The sequence below is a fragment of the Heptranchias perlo genome, chromosome 19 (assembly GCF_035084215.1).
Source record: "Heptranchias perlo isolate sHepPer1 chromosome 19, sHepPer1.hap1, whole genome shotgun sequence".
NCBI classification, from domain to species: Eukaryota; Metazoa; Chordata; class Chondrichthyes; order Hexanchiformes; family Hexanchidae; genus Heptranchias; species Heptranchias perlo.
In genome coordinates, this window is record NC_090343.1 from 15182723 (window position 1) to 15205620 (window position 22898).

General features: G+C 41.7%; 1 protein-coding gene across 2 annotated transcripts in view; it reads left to right on the plus strand.

Annotated features, from left to right (window-relative positions):
- The first annotated feature begins 8855 nt into the window (after positions 1-8855).
- The window catches only part of slco4a1 (solute carrier organic anion transporter family, member 4A1), a 148610-nt gene continuing 134567 nt past the window's right edge, over positions 8856-22898 (plus strand). For both annotated transcript variants that reach the window (XM_068000783.1, XM_068000784.1), the window contains exon 1: positions 8856-8900. The gene's annotated coding sequence lies outside the window, so the exon portion shown is untranslated. The remainder of the gene's footprint in view (positions 8901-22898) is intronic.

Genomic DNA, 22898 nt, shown 5'->3' on the forward strand with positions numbered 1-22898 from the left:
TATGCTTGAAATTGAGCTGGTTAGGTTACAGTTCAAGTTTACGCTAATATTCATTTGCTCAACCACGTAAAATCTTCCATGAACCAGTGCAATCGGGCAGTGTAATAGAACCTAATTGTTTCTTTATTTTTACTTTCCATTAAAAAGTATTCCTTGATGTATTTAAGAGTGGTAAGCTCGTGCAGTTTTATTAATACAGCTGAAAATGGGTTTATCAGCAAAAATAAGCATTTTTGATAAAGGTGTCCAGACCTCCACCTGTGAGTAACCCGATTTAAAATTACTTAAAAAAAATTATACTGAACCATTTAATTGTTTCATTGTTGTATACTGGTCAGTTTCTTAGTAAATTAAATATTTTTTGATATGAAAAAACTTTTAAAACGTGTACCTCAGTAAATGAACGCAATTTGAAGAGTCTTCCCGACCCAGCGCAATCGACGGAATCTCGCAATGTCGATCTGGGGGCGTGGCCAGTTTTGTGGGTGGGGCTTGATTCAGGCGAATTGAATCTTGAACCAGTGTAAAACACAAGCGTAAGTGGTTTGGGCTTAAGTTGCTTACATTTAAAATTCCCCAATCTTTCGCTCAGGTTCGGTCACACTGGATTGCACTGATGTTACTGGCATAAACAAACGTAAACTCTATCCCTCTGACTGTAACGTTGCCTTAAATACGCCACAAGATTATTCAGCTAGATTACTTCAATGCCTCAATTTGGGATCTCATTTGTTCGTAATAATATTTATTCGTAATCTTAATGAAGGTGTGAAAAGTAAAATGCTTGAATTTGCAGATGATACTAAGTTGTGTGAGAATGCAGAACGTCTGGAGGAAGTGGATAAAAGTAATAGAGATCTGAAGAGACTGAGCAAAAGAAATCTCAATTGGTGCTTAAAACTGATAAATATAAAAAACACATCAAGGAATACTTTTTAATGGAAAGTAAAAATAAAGAAACAATTACGTTCTATTACGCTGCCCGATTGCACTGGTGCTTAAAACTGATAAATGTAAAAAAACACACACTGGTATCAGAAAATACAAATACAATTACAAAATTAGGGGCCTATCAATATGTAAAGGGAGCCAAGGTTAATGTCTAAGTATAACAGTTGAATAAACATTGAATTTATTACTACAGAGTATGGCAGTAGTTGCAAAGGCAAGTATAATGTTGATGTATATGCTCTAATAGTCTGAGTCTGAGTTTGTATTTTTATTCAATTTAAGTTAGCTTGCGTTGATATTCCTAACATTTGCAAGTGACTTTCTAATCTACCTCATAAACATTATAACCATCTTGGGCACTGCTAAGTAAACTTGGCAGCTTAGACTGGGGTGTTCAACCTGTGGCTCTTAAACCCTCTCAGTTCAGCCCTTAAAGACAATGTCACTCATTCACTTTTGCACTTATATTATTTATTCACTGGTTGGTTCTGTTTGAAGTTTGTGGCTTGGAGGTTTGAAAAGCATGTTGTTAGCACTATTGCCTCATTGAAGGATAAATTCTAAATCAGAACATTAAGATCAGTTAGTATCAGCTTGAAATATATGCAAATTATTGGGAACAGGGATTTAAATTTTATGTGTAACCCACGAGGCTCTATGCCCCCCACAGCGACAAAAAATTGAACCCCCTCCCCGACCCTGGTTAGACGATTGTACACTATTTTCATTCTTCCAGGCATCTTTATTCTCACCAATGAATGAAAACGGGGGGAGACTTTTGGGTGTGATACCACCGATGTGCCCAAAGTCGCAATCGGGAGACCTGAACCATTTTCAGGTTCAGGCCTAATTTTCAGGCCGAATGTTTTTTTAACATTTTGTTGCTGAGCTGCAGGTGCCAACCTGTGCCCACCTGCAGCTCACCGGGTACCTGTGGTGTAAAATTGGCTGGCTGTAGTACGCAGCTGGTCGACAGGTAAGGCCTGTTGGGAAGGGGGGAGCAGGTGCCGAGAAGGGATAAGAACAGGCCGGCAGCAGGCCGAAAGATTTTTGTGGTGCGTAAAGGAGTGCTTCTGCTCCTTCTGGCCCACTAAAATCTTTAAAAACCAACAAAACTTACCATTTTTTTGTAGAGGCCTCCAGTTGGCCTTTTAAGAATCACCAGTCAGGCCTTTCAACACCTGGAAAGATGGGACTGGCCTGCACTGTGCATGGTCTGCCCATTTCTTTTTCAAAGTTGCAATCAGGGTCTTACAACAGGCGTAGGATACCGATTTGCATATCTAAACAGCCTCTTGCCTATTTTGGGCAGGAGTGCTAGGAGCCTAATTAAAGGCCTGGCTGAAAGTTGATTCAGGCAGGCAAATGAGTACATAAGGCTCCCCACTGGATTCTAAACTGACGATCGCCAGTTTTTCAGGCAATAAACGGGCAGCCGGCAGTTGAAAGTCTTCTCCAGGCTGTTTGAAATAAATGTATTTACCGTGTTAATTAAATCATTCAAAAATACATGCGCTTATTTGCAAAGCAAACTTTATATCATGTTTGATCAAGTGTATTTACATTTCAATCACCAATTAATAACTCATTAAGAGAACAGCTCTCATGATCATACATAATATATTTTGTATGAGATTGTTCTGAAGAAAGGAGTCATTGGGCCTACCAATTCTGGAATAGGGATCGTTCCCTGCATCTAGTTCGCAACGGCGAGTTGGCGTGAACAAATTTCTAGGCCATTGTAAGAATATGGTTTAAAACTGGGAATAGTCAAGTATCCTATCTTGCATTGCTCGCATAGAGCTCCAAAGCATCTTAGCAAGAGGGCGAATGTTAAAGGGAGCTCAGCATCTTCATGAGAACAAGGACAGCTCACACAGCAGAACATCAGGGAGGCCATAGAATAGATAACATTAACGTTAGAAGGTGATTTACAATAGAACAAGAGATGTGATTGCTATGAAACTGACATTGTTGGGGCCGTGCAAGGCCAAGTGGGGGGGGCTGTACTCAGATAAGAAAGGCCACGCATTCCTCAAAGAAACTGACAGCTTATAAACAGAGATGAGGGTTGAAATCATTAGCTACGTTACGTAAAACAGCTTATATTGAGTTGCTAATGTGAGGTTAGCACGGTGAGAGGACTTACGACCAAGGGATAAGAACAGAAATGTTTAAGTGCAGAACAACGCAACCAAATAGTATAAAGATAGGGCATGCTCTCTCCCAAAAGTTAGAGCTCTCGGGACGGTTGGAAGTCCAGCCACAGGCAGCCTACGGATATTGAGTCTGATCAATATGGGTCCTCGGCCAACCAGGTTATATTATTTGCTGGTCATTTAATGTAATCTGAAGACAGTTGAATTATTACTATAACACTGTTGTGAGTCAATCTATTAAAGTTATTGTTTAATAACCATTCGGGCCAGAATCAAGCGGAAGTTGTTGTTGAAGGATTAAAAATGTAACAGGCTTTGGGGATTCTTTTACCGAAGGTCGTGCAGCGAAGGGTCTTTAGAGATCTGCAATAAAGAGTACCATTAGAGCAGCATGGATAGATGTGATGGAAAGTATAAGTACTGTCTTATTGTGGCCCAAACCTGAGATGAGATGAGAAAGAAATTTTCTGGCTTACTTAAGGTTGCCAAGGTAAGTGTGCAAACATATGACAACATTTTAACAGGTTGTTTTCATAGAATCATAGAATGGTTACAGCATGGAAGGAGGCCATTCGGCCCATCGAGTCCGTGCGGCTCTCTGCAGGAGCAACCAGCTAGCCCCACTCCCCCGCCCTATCCCCGTAGCCCTGCAAATTTTTTCCTTTCAAGTGCTTATCCAGTTCCCCTTTGAAAGCCATGAATGAATCTACCTCCACCACCCCCTCAGGCAGTGCATTCCAGATCATAACCACTTGCTGTGTAAAAAAGGTTTTCCTCATGTCGTCTTTGATTCTTTTGCCAATCAATTTAAATCTATGTCCTCTGGTTCCTGACCCTTCCGCCAATGGGAACAGTTTCTCTCCATCTACTCGGTCTAGACCCTTCAGGATTTTGAATACCTCTATCAAATCTCCTCTCAACCTTCTCTGCTCTAAGGAGAACAAGCCCAGCTTCTCCAGTCTATCCGCGTAACTGAAGTCCCTCATTCCTGGAATCATTCCACTAAGTTTCTTCTGCACCCTCACTGAGGCCTTCACATCCTTCCTAAAGTGCGGTGCCCAGAACTGGACATAATACCCCAGCTGTGGCCAAACCAGTGTTCCATAAAGGTTCACTGTAACCTCCTTGCTTTTGTGCTCTATGTCTCTATTTAGAAATCTCAGGATCCTGTATGCTTTCGTAACTACTTTCTCAACCTGCCCTGCCACCTTCAACAATTTGTGCATATATACTCCCAGATCTCTCTGTTCCTGCACCTGTACCCTTTAGTTTTGCCTCGACTCGTTCTTCCTACCAGACCAACTGTAAACTTGGTGCACCATCACACAGGGAGAATGCAGTGAACGTTTCCAGCTGTTCATCTTTTTAATGCACAGGGATGCTCTTTCCTACACTATATCATGTAGCCATATCAAAGTGCTGACCTTGTTGCCATTGAAATGTAGCAAGTAGCAAATCCAATGCTTAATAGGTTTCTTAATGCTGCATGTTCACATACTCACATAAGGTGGCTAGTTTCTTGGGCACTTGAGTGGCACCCATTTCTCGCATTCTTCTGTCCAACATATATTTATTTTACAACTTTTTGCAAGAAAAGGCTGAACATAACAGCTTGCAGTAAAAACAGACAGGAGGGGTGTCACTAAAGCTGTGCCCTTTGACTCCTTATGAGAAGAGGGCCATGCGTTTGGGTGTGGAAGCTATAGATGGAGTGCGGGAAAGCAAAGTCAGAGGTCTCCCTGAGCTCACAGCTAGTAAGCATTCTCCTGTTTTTCGTTAAAAGAGGATTTCACCCCCTCCTTAACTGAATTTTTTAATGTAGCAGCAGAGAGTGTTCAGCTAATTCCCAGAACTTGTTTTGCCAAATTCAGTAAATTAGATGACAAATTATTCACATAGTGTAAATAAATCATGGAAGTTGCTTGCTAAACTAAGCATGAGATTATACTTGACAGAGTTATTACTCTTTGGATTTCAGAAAGTTCCAAAATTGATCACGATATCTGTATTTGTCAATAAACACTACCAAAAACATTTTCAACACATAACATCAGTTATGTTTAAAACAAGCCTGAAAAATTATTTGTTCTGCTTTGCATACTAAATTCAATCTAATTGACAAAGAAACTAACAGTATCAGCTTCATGTAAATAGGCCAATGGTGATGTTCTGAGCCTGGCCTGGAATACTGACTGATTGGAATATTGCCCAATACAAATTTATGCCCTGGTTGCATCACACTAAGTGATACAAACAACAGATAGCTGTGGTCATATTGCTGTTGAGTAGGGGAAGGCAAAACTCCATACAGTTGTACTCAAATGCACGCTTAGAGCAGTGTTCACCAGACTGTGACTGATGTTGAGATTTATAATGATAGATCAGAACTGACAGGGTAGTCAGCTCTATTTAGTCATTAGAAATCCAATGGTAGTGTAGCTGGACAACTAAGTTTATTTTCAAACAGTTTAAAAGTTTAAGTCTAAAAGGCTGGCTGCCCATCACCACCTTTTTCAGGTGAATTCAGTATCAGTACGTGACACTATATGTTTGGACTGCAACAAAGATTGCACCATACAGATATACAGTAACTGAGCGAGAATGTCATTTTCAGAACTTATGTACTGTATCAATGTACATTTCACTGAGCTATATTGAATTGCTGCACAGGCCTGATAATATTTGTGTGGAATTGTTTTCAATCTCAAATGTTTTGTTCTCCTAAAGAAAGCTACCACTATTTGAATGTGAAAGAAGACAATAGTGTATTTATTAGAGCTTAATTCTCTCATGTGAAAGTATGTCACACAGGGCCTTTCTGTTCTACAACTATTTGGCGCACTCACTCAAGTTGTTAAACACTGCTGTGGAAATGTCTAGTTCTTTTATAGCACTGATTATAATGGAAGAAACTAAAATTATGATGGAAATATTGTATGGGGGAATTACTGTCTGGCATGGTGTCTGGAAGCATGTTACCAAGGCTGTAAGCAAAGGATGCACAACTATATTACTGTGTCAGCAATCAAATCTGTTACTAAAACAATTTCCTTCAAAACTAATATTTAATACTAACTAATCTTTCAGTAGATTTAGTGCCTGGTGCAGCATACTAGTGATCAATATTTCATACTTTGGGAAAGGTTGGAGTGGGTTGATTTGGCTGTTATAGAAACATTAATGTCCCAAAAAATCATCAGTGCATGTCCGTACCTTTCTCTAAGATCAGATCTCATTTACCAAGAGGGAACTTTGTTCTGAAGAAAGAAGGTCCCTATCAACACTCCTTTTAAATCACAATTCAGTTCAACATCTTTTTATTGTCTCTATTTTTCTTTGAGAAGATTTGTACTTGCCCAGTTCTGATAGCTTATGAACCAATTTCTACAAATGGAGAATGCAACAATTCAAAGAATTAGTACATCAAGTTGAAGTAGTAAAAATCAGTGAAGCTTATTAACTGTATCTTTCCTCGTGTTAATGCAGTTGGCTTGCATTCCAGAGCTCAGTAGGCAGTTCAATTTCCATTTCCTCCATGAAGTTCTCAACTCTTTCAGCTCATTTCCCTTGATTTGACTTTAAATAACATTGCATATTGCAATCAGTTTAATAAAACAATGGGCTAACATTTTAACTTCCTGAACTCAATTCATACATCCAGTAACCCTCCAGGCAGTGGGACTACAGAGAGGAGCAAGTTAGATTCAGAAAACAGACAGAATCTGAAGTAACGGCAACAGAATTTTTTTTGGTGATAACAACTCAATTACTATTTATCTCTGTATACACTAGCATCCTTGACACTTGCGCCCGGAATTCTGTAGGGGTTCTTCCTTTCATCTGCCGTAACTTTGGCGTAAAATTGGTGGAAATCTTCATGGTATGGCATAAAGTGATGGAAGGTCGGCAGAAAACCTGCGGAAATTCTACCCCTGGAATTCTAATTTGCCTGTTCCCATATGATAATACATATGCAGACACCTAACACACACCTATTGAGCAGTCTATCTGTGTGTCTAGATGCCAGCCTTAATGAATTACACTGCATTGTGGCCTGCTATATTCTGCAAAGTAGTTTGGAAGTTGAGCGAGGAACAACATACAAATGGACAAAACATGGTGCTGTCATTGGAACAGTGTGATCCCAGGAGGATCAGTGGCAGTTAGGAAGTTCCAATAAAAAATGGGTCTTCTGGACTGGCTTTAAAAAAATGTGACAAGTTTATTTGGTGTTGCCATTGGCTCTACAAGACCCATGCTATGGAAGGCAATGGCTGAAAACCAATATAAAAATAGCATATGACATTACTCCTAATGCTGTAAGCTAACTTTTTAATCTCAGCTTCGAGAAAAAGATTTTAAAATGCATTGTAGAAATATGTAAGATATGGGGAAGAACTTGCAGGTGTAGGAAATTGTGGTGACAGTAATCGTATACTAGGAAATAGTTGGATTATGACGTTTAATGTAATCAGCCATTAGGAATGGAATTTGCATCTGTCTGATACCAGTGATTCTCTGCATAAAACCACTGGCAGAATTTTCAGTAATGGCTTTGAAGTTTCTTTTCAGCATATCTGTATTGCTGTAGGTCTTTTACATATGTGTCAAGAGCTCCTTTGCTGGATGTTAAGGTGTTACACTGTGATCACTTCTGATTTATTTCCTACCTTTCACTAAACTGCAAATAATGAGCAGCATAGGAATGCTGAGAGCACACTTCAACTTTTCTGTGTTCCTGTGTGTTTGTATATTTTTCATATGGTATAGCAAGTAGGTCCATTAAAGGTCCAAATTTATAAACATTTAGAAACTCATCCCCAAGATTCCCTATTATCTCTCTGAAATGGTTAAAACAATTTAAGTAGACATCTGCAAATCTTGTTTTTAAGAGGCACCAATTTTTTAAAATATCCATTCTCAAAATATAACAAGACCGAGCTTATGGTCTTTGCCTAGTTGTCTTGAGAAGGTGGTGGTGAGTCATCTTCTTGAACTATTGTAGTCCTTGTGATAATTTTTTTTAAAATGTTCATTCTCAGGGTGTGGGCATCACTGGCAAAGCTGGCATTTATTGTCCATCTCTTGTTGCCCTGAGAAGATGGTGGGCCTTCTTCTTGAACCAAAGTAGTTTAATACAACTAAGTGGCTTGCTAGGCCACTTCAGACTGGTGGCCCATATAAACCACTGCCTGTTTTAAACATGGACGTTTTAAGTGGTGGGGGCTGTCATTGGCTAGGTTAGAATTATCCTGTTTTTTGTAGATAGGACTTGCCTGAGCAATTTTCCACATGCTTCAAATGTCCCAACTTATCAAATAAACAAAATACAGTACATTTTAGCAGGCACTTAAAGAAGCTACATAAGGTATGGCAGATACAGAACTGTGGGTTCAGCCTATAACATGAATTTCTTGATTTTACAGATTATGAATACCTTCAGTTTAAATAAAATCTATTCTATAAAAGCTACTAGAGTGTACAAAAAAAAACAATTCTTTAATGTATAAATTATATTTGATTGCACATATAGATCGGTCCTGCTGACAAGAATTGTGCTATACTTTCACTTGTGGGATCCGCCTACATCACCGGCTATGATTGGGTATTACTTATGTCACTTAATCGATCACCCTGCCTCTGATTGGTGCTTTTACGTAACGCCATAAGCCGGCGTGGTCATTGGTTGAGTCGACTGTCAATCATCGACGCCAGGGCTCCACCTGCTTCATGAATGAGATCCTGGACTTGAACATGGACAGAGCGGTAACCCAGCGGTGAGCGTTGCATGTGAGTCTCTTTACTTTAATAGATAGCGGCGGTTAGTCAGCTACTCCTCTCCCTACGATAAAAAAAAAACCCAGCCTGGGATGGAAATTGTGAGAATTCAACGTCTGCAAGCCATGTAGATAGAATTATTTATTTCAATTTGTAACATGCTGTTAGATCCATGAGGGCTTCTATGATCCTTTGTTTGCTTGTATTTGATGCTTGGTTTCTTAAAATTCTTCGTGTGCCCTGTGTTTATATTTTACATGGAATGTGATTGTAAACATGTTGCTGGCAAATAATCAGGTTTGTATAAAGGTGTTCAAATACATTTTGCTCCATATGGATCACTAGTCTTCCGTGTGAATTAATGCATTGTTATATTTTGTAATATTCGGGAAGGTTTTATGTAGAAATGCTATTTTTAAAATATTGTCATTTAAAAAAAGAAATTCAATAGTAATGAAATAGCGACATCGGAGTAATTTACCCGTATTAATTTTACGTCGTTTCTGCGAACTGTAGAAGGGCAGTCGTGGGGTTACCATCGGTCACACCTGCTGCATTCCTCCTAGCGTGTGTTAACAGGTGCCTGGGAGTGCCCTACGCATCCCTGTTCAGGTCTGATAGCATTTCTCTGTATATTAATAGTAAAATCTAGAGAATAATAACGCTCTTTAGATATAGTCCTGTTAATATCTAGTGAAATACCACACAAAGCACATGTTCAGCCAGCAGTGGTCTGCGGAATAATTCTGTTTTATCATTTCCGTGAGACAGCTTTGTGAAACCACTTTAACGTGTGCAAAAAACGAAACAACCACATAGTGCAAAGTTCAATGATTCATTTCTTCTCCCCGAACGATATAAGGTCGGCCCTTAAGATTTCTTGAAAGTTCTTACACCCGTGGTCCATTGCACAACCACTTTTTTATTGACTCCAAATCTTAGAATTGCCCCTCAGCATTGCCTTTGAGATATCTTTCATCTCAATATGTGGTTGTACCCGATCATGCAACTTTCCCGCCCTGAGCTGTTTTTCTGATTCAAAATAACGTGTTATATTTGTAACTTCAGGGTGGAGCTGTTAAAGCTTCTGAATCACAATCCTGGTTTTCATAGAAGTCTAATATTATCCATCTATTTTTATTCAGATGAATTTACATGAATGTGAGGAGGGGAAAAATAAATTGTGGATTAGCTTCTGGAGAATAAATAATGATGCCTTCCGAGAGAAACTTTATTAAGGCTGATTTTTAAAAAATCTATTCTATGCACTGTATAAATTACAATAGTGTGGAAATAAATTCTGTAAAGTATGGATGCCTGGGCTCTAGGAAAAAGCAGAAGCTCAGTTCAGAGAAAGTCAAGCTGGCTTTTGGACTGTGCTATGACTTCCACATTTGCCACCACTTCCTGCTGACACTATTCTCTGCTGGACTGCTGCTATTCCTGTGCCCAGTCTGCTCAGTTTTCTTCTCTGCTGGCTCTTTTCACTCTGTCGAGCAATCTCTGATTTGCTCCTGCTGGTTCCATTCTGCTCCCATGCTGTGGAATCACCTCTGCTTTGTTACTGTCTGTTTGCTTCCTGAACTTGACTGAAATTTGGCTCACAGGTGGCAACACCTTGGCCTTAACTGGAGCTCCCCACCTGGCTGTACTTTCCACTGCCTGCCATGCCCAAACCACTACAGTCACACAGGTGACATCTTGCCCCTACTCCTCTGGTAACATGTCCTTTGATCACTTCGCCTTGTTCCACTTCTTTTGTCTGTCTTTTCAAAACCATGTTGTAGAACCCCCCCCCCTGCCCAAGCCCCATCCTAGATATCCTGCTTCCTTTCCTCTCCCAGGTTCAGCCTAGGTGTGTACACATCCTCTGTGATTTAATTTCCAACTCAGCTCCCCATGCCCCCCCACCCCTTTGAATTCACTGCTCTTTTGTCTTTCCTAAACCTTTTCCCCTATTATAAACTCTCCTACCAACTGTGTGCTTAAGCCCCTCTCCCTGCCGCTCCACACTCGCCTCCTGCGGCTCCATCCTCACCTCCAACAAGTGTGAGGAACTCACCGACTTCTTTGCCACTAAGATTGAAAAAATGCCTCAACTGCTTCCCACCCTAGCAATGAACCTGCATCTTTCTCTGCTTTCTCTCCCATCTCCCCTCAGCCTCTGCGAGTTCATCGCATCCATGAGACCCACTTCTTGCTTCTTTAACCCCATTCCTGCTAAACTGCTGACCACCCAACTTCCCTTCCTGGCCCTCATGCTAGCTGATATAAATGATTCCCTCTCCTCAGGTACTGTTCCCCTCCCTTTCAAAGCCCCTTAAAAAAAATTGTCAAACCCTCTCCATGCAAACTACGACTCCATCTCCAACCTCCCTTCCCTCTCAAGTCCTTGAACATGTTGTCGCCTCCCAAATCCGTGCTCTTCTTTCCTGCAAACCCCTGCTTGAATCTTTTCAATTAGATTTCTTCCCTCGCCTGGCTCCACTCTTACCTAGCCATTCGTAGGCAAAGCATCTCCAGCAATGGTTTCACTTCCTGCCAGCACACCGTTACAGCTGGAGATCTGGGGTCCGATTCCACACCCAGCTGTACCACGCTTAACCCCTCCACTGCCCCTGTTGTCAGACAGCTTGTTGACATCCAGTCTTGAATGAGCCGCAATTTCCACTGGTTAAAAATTAAGACTGAAGCAATTGTTTTTGGCACTGGGACAAACTCGATAGAAGTGCTCCTCCATGGCCACTGAGTTGGGCTGAACCATACTTCGCAACCTCTATTCTATTGGACTTTGAACTGAGCTTCCAAACCCATATCCTCACCATCGCAAAGACTGCCTGCTGCCACCTCCATAACATCATCTCTCCTCATCTGCTGTTGAAACCGCACCTGTGTCACCTCCAGGCTCGACTTGTTCCACTGCTTTCTTGGTCCGCCTAACCTCTGTAAACTTAAGCTCATCCAAAACTCTGCTGCCCATATCTTATCCTGCACCTAGTCCCACTCCTTCTTCATCTCTGTTCTCGCTGAATTACAGTGCCAAATTCTCATCATTACATTTAAATCTCTCACTTCCCCCCCCCCCCCCCATATCTGTAACCTCCACCCAGCCCCCCCCCCCCCCCCCCCCCCCCCATATCTGTAACCTCCACCCAGCCTTACACTCCTTCTCAAAATCTCTGTTGCTCTGACTCTGGCCTCTTGTGCGTTCGCACTTCCCCTTCGTGCGACAATTAGCGGCCGTGTCTTTAGCTGCCAAGGCCCCACCCTCTGGATTGTCCTCACTGTGCTCCTTTTAAGACCGTCCTTAAAACCCACCTCTTTGACCAAGCCATATCTCTCTCCTTAACTCAGAATCAATTTTTTGATTATGCTTCTGTGAAGTGCCTTGTGATATTTTTCTACGTTAAAGCTGCTGTACAAATGCAGGTGGTTGTTTTTACTTCAACAGCTCAAATTTCTTCAAACTGCTAGAAACTTTGAATATCTCATTACCATAGGTGACTCAGAACCACAACAAAAAAATGAAGAGAATGGAGAAAATCAAGAGTTAATTTTCTGAGCAACAGGGGAGGTGCTAGATGGATACTGGATGGGCTAAAAATTGATAGAGGAGGTGCTAGAAAGGCTGGCTGTACTTAAAGTAAATAAGTCACCAGGTCTGGATGGGATGCATCCTAGGTTGCTGAGGGAAGTAAGGGTGGAAATTGCAGAAGTACTGGCCATAATCTTCGAATCATTCTTAGAAACTGGGCTGGTGCCAGAGGACCCAACCCTTGTTCAAAAAAGGATGTAAGAATAAACCCAACAACTACAGGCCAGTCAGTTTAACCTCGGTGGTGGGGAAACGTTTAGAAACGATAATCTGGGACAAAATTAACAGTCACTTGGACAAGTGTGGATTAATTAAGGAAAGCCAGCACAGATTTGTTAAAGGAAAATCGCGTTTAACTAACTTGATTGAGTTTTTTGATGAGGTAACAGAGAGGGTTGATGTGGTGTATATGCACTGCCAAAAGGCGTTTGATAAAGTGTGACAAAATAGGTTTGTCAGCAAAGTTGAAGCCCATGGAATAAACGGGGCAATAAATGGATACAAAATTGGCTAAGTGACAGGATCAGAGAATAATGGTAAACGGTTGTTTTTCGGACTGGAGGAAGGTACAGTGGTGTTCCCCAGGGGTTGGTACTAGGACCGCTGCTTTTTTTGATATATATTAATGACTTGGGTGTACAGGGCACAATTTCCAAATTTGCAGATGACACAAAACTTGAAAGTGTAGTGAACAGTGAGGAGGATAGTGATAGACTTCAAGAGGACATAGACAGGCTAGTGGAACGGGTGGACGTGTGGCAGATGAAATTTAACGCAGAGAAATGCGAAGTGATACATTTTGGTAGGAAGAACAAGGAGTGGCAATACAAACTAAATGGTACAATTCTAAAGGGGGTACAGGAATAGAGAGACCTGGGAGTATATGTGCACAAATTGCTGAGGGTGGCAGGGCAGGTTGAGAAACCGGTTTAAAAAAGCATATGGGATCCTGGGCTTTATAAGTAGAGGCATAGAGTACAAAATCAAAGAAGTTATAAAACACTGGTTTGGCCACAACTGGAGTATTGTGTCCAATTCTGGGCACTGCACTTTAGGAAGAGTGTGAAGGCCTTAGAGAGGGTGCAGAAAAGATTTACTAGAATGGTTCCAGGAATGAGGGACTTCAGTTATGTGGATAGACTGGAGAAGCTGGGGTTGTTCTCCTTAAAGCAGAGAAGGTTGAGAAGAGATTTGATAGGGATGCTCAAAATCATGAGGGTCTAGACAGAGTAGAGAGAGAGAGAAACTGTTTCTGTTGGTAGAAGGGTCGAGAACCAGAGGACACAGATTTAAGGTAATTGGCAAAAGAACCATAGGCGACATGAGGAAAAACGTTCTTGCGTAGCGAGTAGTTATAATCTGGAATGCGCTGCCTGAAAGGGTGGTGAAGGCAGATTCAATCCTGGTTTTCAAAAGTGAATTGGATAAGTACTTGAAGGAACAAAATTTGCAGGGCTATGGGGAGAGGGTGGGGGAGTGGGACTAGCTGGATTGCTCCTGCAGAGAGCCGGCATGGGCTCAACGGGACGAATGGCCTCCTGTGCCATAACCATTCTATGATTCTATAAGTGAGATTAGTGAAACTTTAACCGAGATGTATTGGGCTCGATTTTCGGACGTCCAAGACGACAGGTTCGTGGCGGGAGGGGGCTCAAAAAATCGGGGATTCCCAGGGCAGGTCCGGAGCCCGGCTCCAACCCGCCCACTTCCGGGTTCCCCAGTGATGCGCTTAGATGCACGCGCAGCCCCCGCATGCAGAACTCCAACAGCAATTAAAGGCGGCAGGATCCCAATTAAACCAATTAATTAGATAGTTCAGGTCGTTTGCAGGCCGGATTTGTAGGATATTTTAGGAGGGGTGGGATTTTCAACTCTACTGAGCGTGTTTCCCATACTGGGGGAAATACTCTCAGTTGAAGTGGACGTGTTGCAGCCACCAGCCTGTGGCAGCTACAAAGGTCCATTTGACAAGAGGGGGAGACCCTCACTCATTGCAGGAGGACACTCTGTCACTTTGGACAAAGTTTGGCCTCCGCTACCCTCCTCCTAACAATAAAATTCACAAACTTGCAACCTCAACCCCGGTATACAGACACATTTACCTACCTTGCGGACCCCCTCAAACGTACATCTTCCGGTTGGGGCTGCAGTCATGACCTCGGAGGACGAACAGCATCACCAGCCTCGCTGGCCACGCCGTCCACCTCTGACACGTGGAGCTCCACAACACGGTGCTGTGACACATCCACCTGCACAGCAGGAGGGAGGGCAACTGCAGGGAGAGATGCGTCGCAGAAGGCACTACCCTCGCCACAGGGTCTACAGACCGAGGCTCAGCTTCCTGGACCCCTCTGAGTAGCAGTGCACACGGAAGCTCAGAGCCACTCGACATGTAGTCGTGGACGTCTGCAGCCTCCTTCATATCGAGCTGCTCCTGGCTGGCCCGAGCACCATTTTCTTACCTGTCACTGTCAAAGTCACCACTGCCCTCAACAACTTCTCCGCATCCTTCCAGGGTGCCACCGGGGACATCGCACTGTGCTGTACTGTGTCTGTCGTCTGCACAAAAGAGCCCTGCAAATACACCTACCCCCACTCTGCAGTGACACAATTGGTTTTTGCAAAAAGACTAATTTTATTTTATAGTGTGCGGAGAGGAGTGCTTTTGATGTAGTAATGTGGTTACCTTTATTGTTTAGAGTAGAGAAAATACTTTTTTTTAGCTTTTGAGGGAAATAGCAATTTTGATTTGCTTTAATAACCTCCAGAAAGCTGTGTTATAAATAATGTCCCATACATATGAAAAGTGAAAAATCTGAAATAAAAACAATACAGTGAAACTTTAATGAAAACAAAACTGAAGAATGTATGGTACTTCCTCTTTTCCTCATCACTTCTCCCACAGTTTCTGGGGGCCTTAACAGGTTTCCTTTTGTAATAACAGGTGATGAACATAACAGCAAAATGGAGCAAGCTGGTTGATTGTGCAGCTTTAGGAAAAAAAACACAAACAATTTTACAGGTTTGTGTATTCGTATTTAGTCTTGGGCCCATTCTGGGGATGAATGTAAAGATGGGGCTTCTTGACTGTAATCTAAAAGAGCATATATATCTTAGATATTGGATTGCCAAGTCTACCACAGAGGGCTGACTCGGGCATATTAAGGAGTGAGAATGCCTCATGCTAAGAAAGCAGCAAGAGCCTTGGGATGGGAGAGAATGTGGGTGTAAGGAAGCTGCGGAGGGCCTGTTAATGTAGGGCCTCATTGGGACACAGTGGTAATGAGCTGTCTGCAGGGGCCAGACATAAGGCCTCAGAGTGCTGGGGACACAGCTGAGAGTGGAGAATGGTGGGAGTAGGTACTCTTTTTAAAAAAAAATTCTGCAAAGATGGCTGGCTTTGGTGGCAATGAGGGGGCAGATTTTGGAGGGAGAGGAACTAAACTACTCAGTTGGGTCAACGCAAAGTGAAGAAAGAAGCATAGCTCAGAATTATTAGATTTAACAAATCGATGTTGATCGTGAAAGAAAACAGCAGCTGTAGATGGTATAAAATAAGCGCCACGAACACAATTCCCCAAGAGAAGGTTAAGAATTTCTTCTAGTCCACTTGAGTAGTTTGACAACTTGGTTAATGTTTAAAACCTTAAGAATTTGCATAGAGCCAAGGGAGGTTATAAATAGGTTTCTTAATAAATGAACACTATCCGAGGTTGCTTCGTACATGCTTCGCCAATGAGGAACCACCTGTCTTTGGAGATTACTTTTTATCAATAGAATAGGCGGTTTTAAATGTCTGGTTCCAGTGTACATAAGGAAATTGATGTCATTTTACAAAGGTTCCTCTTATTTAAATCCTCCTAATATTCAGTAGTCACCTAAAAATGACACACTATTTTTGTAGATTTTTTTCTAGGCAGCCTGTGTTTAATTTGAGTTAGCCCATTTATTTAAGGGATGAAATTCAAGTGCAGAATGAGTGCTGACCTTGCAGCTCATTGCTCAGAATGGCTCTGCAATCTGCTGTTGGTTGACTCATTTCACTAAAAACTGCAATACTTCATAATTTATACATGCGTGAGCTTGAGTTTTGTACTTCCATACCTTTTTTGAGCAATTGTTCTGTTTCAGGGAAAAATTTGTCTTAAGAATCCATGTGCACAGAGTAAGCTTAATGTCGGATGATGTGAAAAATTTTTTCAGGTTCATAAATTCAATAGTCTTCCAGATAAAACTGCCAATGTACTGCTGATTAACACCTTTTTAAGAAAGCCCGATTAACATCTAGTTAGACATGGGTTTGTGGGTTATAAAGAAAGCCCCAATTTTAACCTAACCTGCTTGGCGAGCACGGGGCGGGTTCGAGTTGGACGTCTGTTTTACACCTGTGTAGTCATTGGAGTGTAAATTGGGGTGTAAAATGGGTGTCTGATCCGAACCTGCCCCATTCCCACCAGGCGAGTTAGGTTAAAATTGGGGCTGGTATTTTCTGCATTGCTGGGACCATGAATGTGTTATGCCAAGGAAGGCAGCTTGCTTGAGGTGTAAAGTCATATCAGTTCATTGGAGATTTGTTTAATTTACCTGGGAGGGGCAGGACGAAACGTTGTAGAACCGTTCTTCAGAGATTAAATAGGTTGAGTGGAGTCCACGATTGAATGGATTGGACAGGGCCTGTGGAGTGAAAAAAAACTTTCATTTATATAATGCCTTTTACATCCTTGGGGTGTCCCAAGGTGCTTCATAGTTAATTAATTACTTTTGAGGTGTAGTCACTGTTGTTTTGTAGATGACCATGGCAACCAATTTGCATATAGCAAAATGCCATAAATAGCAATGAAATAAATGACTCTTTAATCTGGTTTTGATGATTGAGATGAACTCCCTGCTGTCCCTTGAAAATATGCCTCATGATCTTTTAAGTACACCTAAATAAGCAGATGGCCTCTGTTTTAATGTCCCATCTGAAAGACGGCACCTCTGACAATGCAGCACACAGTACTGCACCTGGATCATATGCTCATGGAATGGGCTTTGAACTCGCAGCCTTCTGACCGAGATAACTTCGCCACCAGTATGCCAGGAAGAGTTGGGCTTTTCCAGTTTCATGCTTCCTTTATAAAGTATCCAATGTTGTAAACATCAAGCTTGAATCCCTTGATGGCAACGGAAGTGAGAGCAGGGAGAGGACGTAGATACTGTGAGACAGGTTGGGAGGGAGAGTGACGTGTAAAGTTAGGAGTGAGAATGAGGGGCAGGCAGTAATAGGAGGAAACATGAGTGTACTAAAGAGGAAGTAAATGATCACCGTTTCATTTTGGTGTATATTGAATGTGGAAATAGAAAATACTGAGCAAGAAATGTTGCAAATGAGATGGGAACCTTCTCGGAATTTAAATATAAATTGATATTCTATTTTGAATCTCTTCCTTTTTAAGTGTCCGCTTTGGCTCTTAAGATCATTGGTTCAAGTCCCACTCCAGAAACTTGAGCACAAAATCTAGGCTGACACGCCAGTGCAGTACTGAGGGAGTGCTGCACCGTTGAGGTGTCGTATTTTGGCGGAGGCGTTAAACTGAGGCCCCGTCTGCCCACTCGGGTGGAAGTAAAAGATCTCGCGGCACTATTTGAAGAAGAGCAGCGGAGTTCTCCTCGTGTCTTGGCTAATATTTATCCCTCAACCAGCACCTAAAACAGATGATCTGGTCATTTGTTTCATTGCTGTTTGTGGGACCTTGCTGTGCACAAATTGGCTGCCACACTTCCTACATTACAACAGTGACTACATTTCAAAAGTACTTGGTTGTAAAGTGTTTTGGGATGTCCTGAGGTCATGAAAGGCGCCATATAAATGCAAGCCTTTTCTCCTTATTAACCTAGCATTGGGGAATTAAAGCACTAAATTGAGTGGAGTAAATTCATGAATGTTAGTGGGGTGAGTTATGTTTCTCATCCTGTATGTCACATGATCTCCATAACATCTAGGGAGAAGGTGCAACCCCTTAGTTTTTAAAAGAAAACATTATTAAATAAATCAAAAACTTTCAGGTTGTAATTTAATTTTAAGGGGTTTGGGTAATGTCTATAGGTTACCTGAGCATTAACTGAGTTTATGGTTACCTCTGAATCCCTTCAATTTCATTACGGCCTTGTGACGTACTTTCATTCATCTATTATTCGAATGACTGACTGAAAATAATGCAGTTACTTTTATCTGGTTCTCTGGCTATTGTGTTCATGAACAGAATTTTGCATCAAACCTGTCAATTTTTCCCCAAAAAGTATAAATGTAATGGAACATAATAAATGTATGTAAATTTGAAATAAAGTATGATAATATTATTTTCAATTTCCTGTTCGTTGGAAAATTTTTTATTGCAGTAAGTCCAAAATTCCACTAAGGTAAGAAATTCAAGGTGATTGCTTCCTTATCTTCTGAGTTTTTGTTTTGACAAGAATTGCTATTTTAGTTTTATTGTCTACACACAAAATATTGTAGAATTGAATTTTAATGTTTTAGTGGTATGTTAGACTAAGTTAAATGTATACAGGAGATACTCCGTTCCAGTTGCTGGGTCTTGTCCAAAACTATTGGTCCTGAGACTGAAGGCTAACTCGTGATTTCTGGCTGCTTCGCTTTCAATTTCTTGGGGGTGGGGACAGACTCTCAAAGGAGCACAGGTCGGAGAAACGGGGCTGCAGTTTCCCAACCCTGCTCTTTTGAGCATAGCTTCCCTGCTGGGAGCTTGGGATCACATTATTTACCCTTTTGTATTCAGCTTTCCATCTTCCCAGCATTGAACATTACTTTATATCCTAGTTTACTAACTCTTCTACAATGTGCAAGTCTTTTTTTTTGTCAGTTGGGTGTCCCACATGTGGAAATCTGTCACAAGCAAGAGTTTCCAAATGAAACAACTCATAATCCACATTAGTTTTTGATTTATCTGAAATGGAGTGCACACACATTTCCTAGGGCTGACAACAACTTGCATTAATGTGATGTATTTAACATAGAAAAATATCCTGAGGAACTTCACAGAATTGTGGTGAGAAATGAATACTGACCAAAGACAGATTGAGGGAAGACCAAAGACTTGAGCAAAGAGATGGGTTTTAAAGGGGGGAAGGGAAGTGGAGAGGTTTTGGGAGGGAGTTCTGGAGAGTGAGGATCAAGGTGACTGAGATCATGACTGTCAATGGTGGGGAAAGGGGCGTGAGCATGCTCAGGGAGCTAGTCAGAGGAATAAAGAGTTTGGGAGGGCGTGTAAGGCTGTAGGAGGTCACGGTGATGAGCAGTGGCAAGGTCATGGATGGACTTAAAGACAACGGGGCAGAAATTGCTCAGGAAATATCAGTGAGCTCAACAGCGCTCACCATTGTTAGTGGCGAAATGGAGGAGCAAGTTCCGGCGTTCGCACATGCGCAGTGAAACGTGGAAATCCGGAACCTGTTCCTAGTGGTTCGCCAGCGATATGACAGCTTCGAATTAAAGGGCCATCGCACACTACAATCGGAGAAATCATTGAAAAAGTACAAACTTGCTTATCTGCCCAGCTGGAAAGTAACTAATTACGCCTCCAAACAGGTACACTTAAAAATACAGGTGTGAACTAAGTTTTAACAGTGCGGTAAGTCTTAATTGCCAAACAACTAAAAATTAACTTTTTAAAAATGTGGAATCTCATTACTCATTTTTAATAGTTTTTGGTCATTAAAAACTTTTTAAAAATTTTAAAATTATTTTTTTTACTGTTCTCTTCTGTCTCTTTTATTTAATTGAATTATTTCTTTTTTTTTCACTGTTTATAACTGTTTTTACTTTGATTTAAAATGTTGTACCTTTCACTTCCTGGTTTAACAATTCAAGCCAGCAGAGACTGTGTGAATGTCGTGGTCAAAAATGCTGCGATCTGATTGGTCGAGGGGAGAAAGTGATCCTCTCACTTCTCCCAGGATCCTAGCTTCACTGGAACTTACACTGGGCTCTTCTCCGCTTCCTATTTGAGGAAGTGGCCGAAGAAAAGACCGCAGTAAGTTTGTGGGTTAGTGTAAATCTATGGAGTGGTGAGCAGTGTTGGTTCGCCGCTCCGAGTGATTTCTGCCCCAATGAAAATAATTTTAAATGTGGATCTTTGGTGGATTGGGGGGGGGTCAATGTAGGTTAGCAAGGTCGTGATTGATAAGCAAGCAGGTTTACGTGTGGGATGGGAGGTGAGCAGCAGAGTTTTGAATGTGCTGGGGTTTGTAGAGGGTAGAGGATAAGAGGTCTGCAAAGAGACTCTTGCAGCAAACTAGTCTGGAAGTGACAAATGCATGCATGAGGGTTTCAGCAGCGGATGGTCTGAGCTAGGGGCAGAAGAGGAGATGCTTATTGAGGTGGAGGTAGGCCCTCTTTGTGATAAGAGCGGATATGGAAATAGCAGCTCAGCTCTAGTTTGACGAGGACTCAAATTGCAAACAGCCTGAATGTGACTGAGGTTGTTAATCAGCGGCAAGGGAGCAGAGTCTATGGCAGGGGCCAAAGATGAAACATAGAAACATAGAAAATAGGAGCAGGAATGGGCCATTCGGCCCTCTGAGCCTGCTCCTCCATTCAAAATGATCATGGCTGATCTTCTATCTCAATACCATATTCCCGCTCTCTCCCCATACCCCTTGATGCCTTTTGTGTCTAGAAATCTATCTAGCTCCTTCTTAAATACATTCAGTGACTTGGCCTCCACAGCCTTCTGCGGTAGAGAATTCCACAGGTTCGCCACCCTCTGAATGAAGAAATTTCTCCTCATCTCAGTCCTAAATGTCCTACTCCATATCCTGAGACTCTGACCCCTCGTTCAGGACCCCCCAGCCAGGGGAAACATTCTCCCTGAATCCAGTCTGTCTAGCCCTGTCAGAATTTTATATGTTTCAATAAGATCCCCTCTCATTCTTCTAAACTCGAGTGAATACAGGCCGAGTCGACCCAATCTCTCCTCGTAAAACAGTCCTATCATCCCAAGGATCAGTCTGATGAACCTTCACTGCACTCCCTCTGTCAAGTATATCCTTTCTTAGGTAAGGAGACCAAAACTGCACACAATACTCCAGGTGTGGTCTCACCAAGGCCCTGTATAACTGCAGTAAGACATCCCTGCTCCTATACTCAAACCCTCTTGCAATGAAGGCCAACATACCATTTGCCTTCCTAACTGTTTGCTGCACCTGCATATTTGCTTTCAGTGACTGGTGTACAAGGACGCCCAGGTCCCTTTGTACATCAGCATTCCCCGATCTAGCACCATTTAAATAATACTCTGCCTTTCTGTTTTTCCTTCCGAAGTGGATAACTTCACATTTATCCACATTATACTGCATCTGCCATATATTTGCCCACTCACTCAACTTGTCTAAATCGCCTTGAAGCCTCTTTGCATCCTCCTCACAACTCACAATCTCACCTAGTTTTGTGTCATCGGCAAACTTGGAAATATTAAATTTGGTTCCCTTATCCAAATCATTGATATATATTGTGAATAGCTGAGGCCCAAGCAGTGATCCCTGCAGTACCGCCTGCCACCCTGAAAAAGACCCATTTATTCCTACTCTGTTTCCTGTCTGTTAACCAATTTTCAATCCATGCCAGTATATTACCCCCAATCCCATGTGCTTTAATTTTGCACACTATCCTCTTATTTGGGATTTTATCAAAGGCCTTCTGAAAACCCAAATAAACCACATCCACTGGTTCTCCCTTATCTATTCTACCAGTTACATCCTCAAAAAACTCCAGTAGGTTTGTCAAACATGATTTCCCTTTCATAAATCCATGTTGACTGTCTAATCCTGTTGATATTTTCTAAGTGTCCTGTTATCACATCCTTTATAATAGACTCTAGCATTTTCCCTACTATTGATGTTAGGCTAACCAGTCTGTAGTTCCCTGTTTTCTCTCCCTCCTTTTTTAAATAGTGGGGTTACATTTGCCACCTTCCAATCTGCAGGAACTGTTCCATAATCTATAGAATTTTGGAAGATGACAACTAATGCATCCACTATTGCCATGGCTACCTCTTTTAGTACTCTGAGATACAGATTATCAGGCCCTGGGGATTTATCGGCTTTCAGTCCCATTAATTTCTCCAGCACTATTGTTTTACTAATACTAATTTCCTTTAATTCCTCCTTCTCACTAGTCCCTTGGTTCCCTAGCATTTCTGGGAAGTTATTTGTGTCCTCTTCCATGAAGATGGAACCAAAGTATTTGTTTAATTGCACTGTCATTTTCCTGTTCCCCTTTATAAATTCTCCCATTTCTGACTGTAAAGGACCTACATTTGTCTTCACTAATCTTTTTCTTTTTACATACTTGTAGAAGCTTTTACAGTCCACTTTTATGTTCCTTGCAAGTTTACTCTCATACTCTATATTTTTCC